Below are 5,914 nucleotides of genomic sequence, written 5' to 3' on the forward strand. Positions count from 1 at the left end.
CCTGGGGGCGGGGGCAGGCTGGGGGTGGAGCCCCGACGGGGGCGGTACAAGCCGGGACAACGACGACGAAGAGCCCCGGGGGCCGTTGCATGGAGGACAAGGTGCTGGGAGAAGGAAGGGGGGGTGGGTCCCACGACGGGCCTCGTGGGCTTGGGTTTTCGAGCTTCTGCTTCGGGACAGAGCCCTGCAGGGGCGCCCAGAAACCCGGGAAGGGACAGGGAGGTGAACTGGACGGTTGAGCTGGCCCTCCTTGCCAGGGTCCCGCCGAGAGGAAGGCTGGGCCAGAGGGACGTCCGGGGCAAGGCCGGGAGGAGCCGACCGCACCTCGGCTGGGGATTTCGCGTTATGGAGGTGCGGGAGATTGTTGTAGGGAAAGATATGGTTGAAGAGAAAGGCGGGAGGGAAGCACACTGCAAATCCGGGAGGCCAACAGCACAAGCCGGTGGGGGTGCCCTTCTATTCCCGCTCGCACCTCCCCCTCCCCTAATGGAAGCACTATATTTTTGTTTTATTGTTTTGAAATTTTCAACATTGGCTGGAGGAAGCTATCGATGTGGTGATACTTGTTCATCCTTGGTGTCTACTAGAGTAGGCTAGCAAGGAAAGGAGTCCTTTGGAGAGGACACATCTAGCACCGGGTTTAGGACCTCGTTAGGCGAGTGTGGGAAAGGGGGCCCAGTAACTTCGTGCGACAGCTGAATATTTTCAAGGCAGTTTAGAGGTCGTCTCTGTGGCAGAGAAGTGGAGTACTATTGCAAAAATCTTTGGTGACACTTCTGGAGGTGCAGTTGTAGGTTAGCGTTGCCCTGGTAGCCCCATGGTTCTTTTAACTTAGAAGACTTGCTCAGAGTCACGCTGCTGAAACGTTTTTTGGGGAAATGATTGGAGATGCATTTTGGGCTGGGGTTGGATTAGGTTGATAATAAAATTTCAAGGTTGAAGGAACTTTAAAGGTCATATAGTTCTCTGTTTGCCTGTCTTATTCTTGAATGTTGGGATAGAGGGAGGTTTATTTTGGGGGGGCATGGTAGGCAGCACAATGAAGCAGGTTTTCGTTTAGTGCCAGAGTACTTAAATTGGATGGTGATGTCACCATGTGGTACCTAAGAGGATAGTATGTAGGAAAGAAATTTGGGGAATTCCACTGGAGAGTAAATGGGGTAACCCAATCCCAAGAATCACCCAGAGGTTCCAAATAGAAGTAAATGATCGGAGGAGGAACCTGTAAAATTTTGAAGAAGAAGCAAAGTTAGTAGGAAAGACTGGGGGAGCTAGGAGGAGCAGGGGGCTTGGTGACTCAAATTCAGAGAATCTGAAGGTTGATGGAGTTTAGGAGAGACATGGCCATCTTGACTAAGCCATGAGGGTATTGATAGGCAGACTTATTTTTTGATAGGGCAACTGAGTCAGCTGCCCTTGGGGGAGATGTAAGGGACAAGAGGGACATGTCGTCGGGCACAGAGCCTTACTCAAATAGACTTTTAAGAGGGCTGACCCTGTTACCAGCTTTGCAGCAAGGGTATATAGGTTTCTTTCCATTCTGGCTCTGAGAAGTCATTGATGGAAGAAGGGGAGGGAGACTCTGATGTCTGCATTAAGGACTAGTTCTTTAGAACAGGCCAACAAGGAAAAGGGTGAATTGTTGAGATTAGGGCAGAGGAAAGCCAGGTCCCTGGCAGGCTCTGCTTTTGGAGTCTGGATTGGGCAGAGTTGGGCAGAGCTGAGGGGAGTTCCAGGAGAAATGGTGGCTGCACCAAGAACACTTGTAGATCTGACTGTTTTGATTTACCAGGAGAGGGGAGGGAGGGAGGATCTTTCTCTCTCTCTCTCTCTCTCTCTCTCTCTCTCTCTCTCTCTCTCTCTTTCTTTCTTTATTTCTTATTGGGGAACATTGTGTTTTTCCAGGACCCATCAGCTCCAAGTCAAGTAGTTGTTTCAATCTAGTTGTGGAGAGCACAGCTCAGTGGCCCATGTGGGGATCGAACCGGCAACCTTGGTGTTATGAGCACTGTGCTCTAACCACCTGAGCTAACTGACAGCCCTGATCCCTTTCTTTCTTAGTGGTGTAGACTTTCTTGGGAAGCAAAGGATGTTCCTTCAGGAGTCTCCTTGCTTTGGTCATGCTGCAGTTCACTACTTGGGGAAAAAAATGTTTCATACAGGTGGCAGAGGACCTGAGGCCATGACGATTCTGGATGTTGGGTTTCAGAGAGGTGCTTCTTTTGGGGGAACAGAATTATGGGAGAAAAGGACTTGAATGCTGGAAAGAAGGGAGGTGAAAAGAGAAATCAGGAGGAGGGTTGGTTGGGCAGTGAAGGGGAAAGAAAGGTTATCATCCCTGGTCCCATGTTAGGGCCAACTAACATGGGAAAAAGTGGAACCTTGAAATCTTCAGGATAATGTATTCCATATTGAAGTTTGAAGAACCTTTAAGGCTCTTTACACTTTCACGATAGAATCACTAAGGTTGGGGCGAGAGATAAGGGTGATCTTGTGTGAAAATCGGATTGGAAAGAAACTGGCAGGTAGGAAGAAATATAAATATATGTACCCATAAGGGAATAGAGAATCTAGCGATAGTATACAGGCAGAATGTGAGAGAAAGAGGGTGGAATAACTAGCCAAAGGAGGAAGATGTGTACTCAGGTATCATCTGGAGCTGGTAAAAACGTGCCTCTCCCTGGGGAGAGCCCAGGAAGCAGAGGTTAACAGATCCAGGGCCTACAAGTCTAAGCATTAATTAGAAAATCTATACAAAGTAAGGATAGCGAATGGGGGAAGTAATTCATAGTCCTAAGTAGAATGATCTTGAAAGAAGGAGAAAGTAGGAATACACCAGTTGTTTCAAGTCTGCAGGTGGGAGGAATTCTAGATATAGGGAGGTGCATGATGAAAATTCTAGAGTGAAACAGGATAAAGAAGCCTGAGAGCCTTGGGCCAGAATTGGAGGGTGGGGTTGGAGCGTGGAGGAGAGGCGCTAACCAGGGGTTGGGCACCTGGAGTGGTTCATTGATTCTAAGCTGAGCTAAGTTTGAGATAGAACAGCCACAGTTGGTAGGGAGCTGTTTTCCAGAGCCAACCAGCATTTGGGATTGAGAGAGGAGGAATTCATGGTTGAGTTGGGTGGGAAAGTGAACACTAAAATGGGGGAGAGAGAGAGCTAGGGAAAGTAGAAATTGTTGATGGGATAAAATAGACCAGAAAGGGGAGAAGCCACTGATTATGTAGAGGGAAGGAAGACTCCAGACCTTTGAGTTTTCAAAAAGAAAGGAAATTTCTTAATGCTTGAGTTCCAGTTAGATGTGAGTCCATGCTTGCCGGAAGGTTTAGCTTCAGTACTGCCAAAGATGAAGGTAATAAGAGGTAATCTACCTTTTGGCCACTAGGATGCTAGTATAGTATTGTATATAATCTCACATGCAAACTAGGCTTTATTCATGTCAGTTTTTTAATGGCCATCCCTAAAATAATATAGACACTGTTGTCTTTCTAAATCTACACTTTCCCGTTATTTATTATTTAAAGGCAGTCGTTTATGATGAAAACTTTCTTTGGTGAACTGAAGTTGAATTCTGATAAAGAGTAAAATTTAACTCTGTGACTATCCCCATAATTCAAATATGTTGTTCTGTTTCCCTCTTTTTTTTTAAAAGCAGAAGCCACCCTTTCCCCATAAAACATTTAAAAATGGATAATTGTTTAAAAAATGGCTGCTGGCTGCATGTCAGGGTCATATTTTCTCTGCTCAATGACTTGTGATGAATTTGAAGAGAGATGATTTATTCTTTATTTGTGAAAAGTGGTAATTTTCAGATTTATTTGTGAGAGTATGTGAGCCAAGATACATCATTATTTGGATTTTGAGAAGACCCTAAGCTAAGCATCGGTGAAGAATTGAGAGTACTGAGGAGCAGGCAGAGCTTTGTGTTTCGGGCTTCTTTACCGACTTTCTGCTAAGAAACAAAATTTGGTTACCTCATTGCTAAGGTATGCCTAGAAATCTTAGTGTTAGTGCCATTTAAGGGTACAGTTCAGTTTTGTTATAATGCTGGTATCCAGAGACAAGGAGAACAAGCAGATTTTCATTTTTCCAAGTTCTATAGAGAAGGGCACTGTATGTGACTCTGATCCCCAGGAGGAGTCCGTGTACGCTATACCTGGCTCCATGAGGTGCCTAGGTATCTTATGATGACAAGGCTTTACTCAATTTAGCTTGGTCACAGCATACTCAGGTTAGTATCTTGCAGTGGTTCTCAAACTAGCATGCATCAGAATTACCCCAGGCTTTGGAGACGTACAGCCTTAGGTTAGAGTCCTTGCGCTTCCTAGCTGGATGGCAGGAAGCAAGTCACTTAACTTTCTTCAGCCTCGGTTTGTTCAACTATAAGACGGAGATGATAATCCCAATCTCTCAGGACTGTGAGGATTACATGAGATGATGTATATGTAGCACCAGGTCCACAGCAGGTGCCCAGTAAATGGCATCTATTATTATATTATAATCTAGTTTTTCTTATTCAGCTGTGTCCTATGACAGTACCTTTTATATTATACTGTGGTAAACTTGGTGGCAGAATGAAAACTGTTAATAGCTACTGAGAACTCTACTTATATTTTGACTCTGTGCTCTTTCTCCATATTCCTGTTGTATTAGTACACATTTAGCATTTACAACGTGGTAGGAAGAAATAGCTTGGCTCATCACTGCATTATTGCATCTACCTTTGAGGTCGAAGTGGCAGCTTCTTTAACAGCTGTGCTGTAATACTGATGAATATTTCAAGGCAGGAACTGAAGACTATATATTCAGTTGAAACTTCAGGAAACATTTTGGCCCATGCTTAAAAAGTGACCCAAGCCTAGTTTTCTAGGGTGACATTTAAAAAACAACAACAAACAAAAACAACAAAAAAACACATTGCTTTCTGAAAAGGGCTGCTGTGTTTAATTATGACTGGTTGGGCTTTCCAGCTGTTTCTGACATCTGGAAGTTCTACAAAAGCTGGTATATAGAGCTCAGGCTTAGTATGGCTCTATGACAAGGAACTTCATCAGCGATTGGATGGGAGAGAATGAAGAACATTCTAACTAGCTCAGGTTAAACCAAACTTCTGAGAAGAGAAAAAAAGATGGGCTATAAAATAGAGTCCCTCTCTGCAGCCAGAATGGACTTTGATGCCAACAATCAGTTATGCCAGTATAGAGAGAGACTGATAGCAGGCCAATTTAAAGCAGTAGATCAGTTAAGAATTATAGTTGACCCTGGAACAATATGGAGGGTAAGGGCATTGACCCTGCACAGTTTAAAATTTGGGTATAACTTTTGACTCCCCCAAAACTTAACTGTAGTTATCCCTGGTTGTCCTCAGGGGGATTGATTCCAGAATCCTCACAGACATCAAGATCTGTGGATGGTCAAGTCCCTTATATAAAATGACTTAGAACAATGCATACAGTCGGCCTTCTGCATCTGTGGATTCCCAACCTTTGACTGAAAATACAGTTTTCAATATACACTTGGTTGAATCCACAGATATGAAATCTAGGGATATCGAGGGCCAACTGTATATTTATTGAAAAAAAATCTGTGTATAAGTGGGCCAGCATGGTTCAAACCTGTGTTGTTCAGTGGTCAGCTATAGTAATTTCTGTTTGACTTTGGAAATGCGTTAGTATTCTCTACCTGCCCCCCTCCCCAGCAGATTTACCTTCCTATTTATATTCTGCTTAGGCAAATATTAAAATGACTTGTTCCCAGAGCATAAATCTCCTGTAAGTGTTGGAAGGCAGCTCATAAGTAAGATGGGTTTAAACATTAGCTGTGACTAGGGCCGGCCGAGTGGCGCAATGGTTAAGAACTGGCTTGGGACGCCAGAGGGCCCCGGTTCGGATCCCACATATGAGGGCCAATGAC

General features: G+C 44.6%; 1 protein-coding gene across 5 annotated transcripts in view; it reads left to right on the forward strand.

Annotated features, from left to right (window-relative positions):
- The window catches only part of BCORL1 (BCL6 corepressor like 1), a 63,680-nt gene that overhangs the window by 4,096 nt on the left and 53,670 nt on the right, over window positions 1–5,914 (forward strand). The window contains exon 1 of one of the 5 annotated variants that reach the window (XM_019653927.1): window positions 62–101. The exons of the other annotated variants lie outside the window; for them this stretch is intronic. The gene's annotated coding sequence lies outside the window, so the exon portion shown is untranslated. Of the gene's footprint in view, window positions 1–61; window positions 102–5,914 lie in introns of those variants that run through there. 5 annotated transcript variants of the gene reach the window in all.

The sequence above is a fragment of the Hipposideros armiger genome, unplaced genomic scaffold (genome assembly GCF_001890085.2).
Source record: "Hipposideros armiger isolate ML-2016 unplaced genomic scaffold, ASM189008v1 scaffold_210, whole genome shotgun sequence".
NCBI classification, from domain to species: domain Eukaryota; kingdom Metazoa; phylum Chordata; class Mammalia; order Chiroptera; family Hipposideridae; genus Hipposideros; species Hipposideros armiger.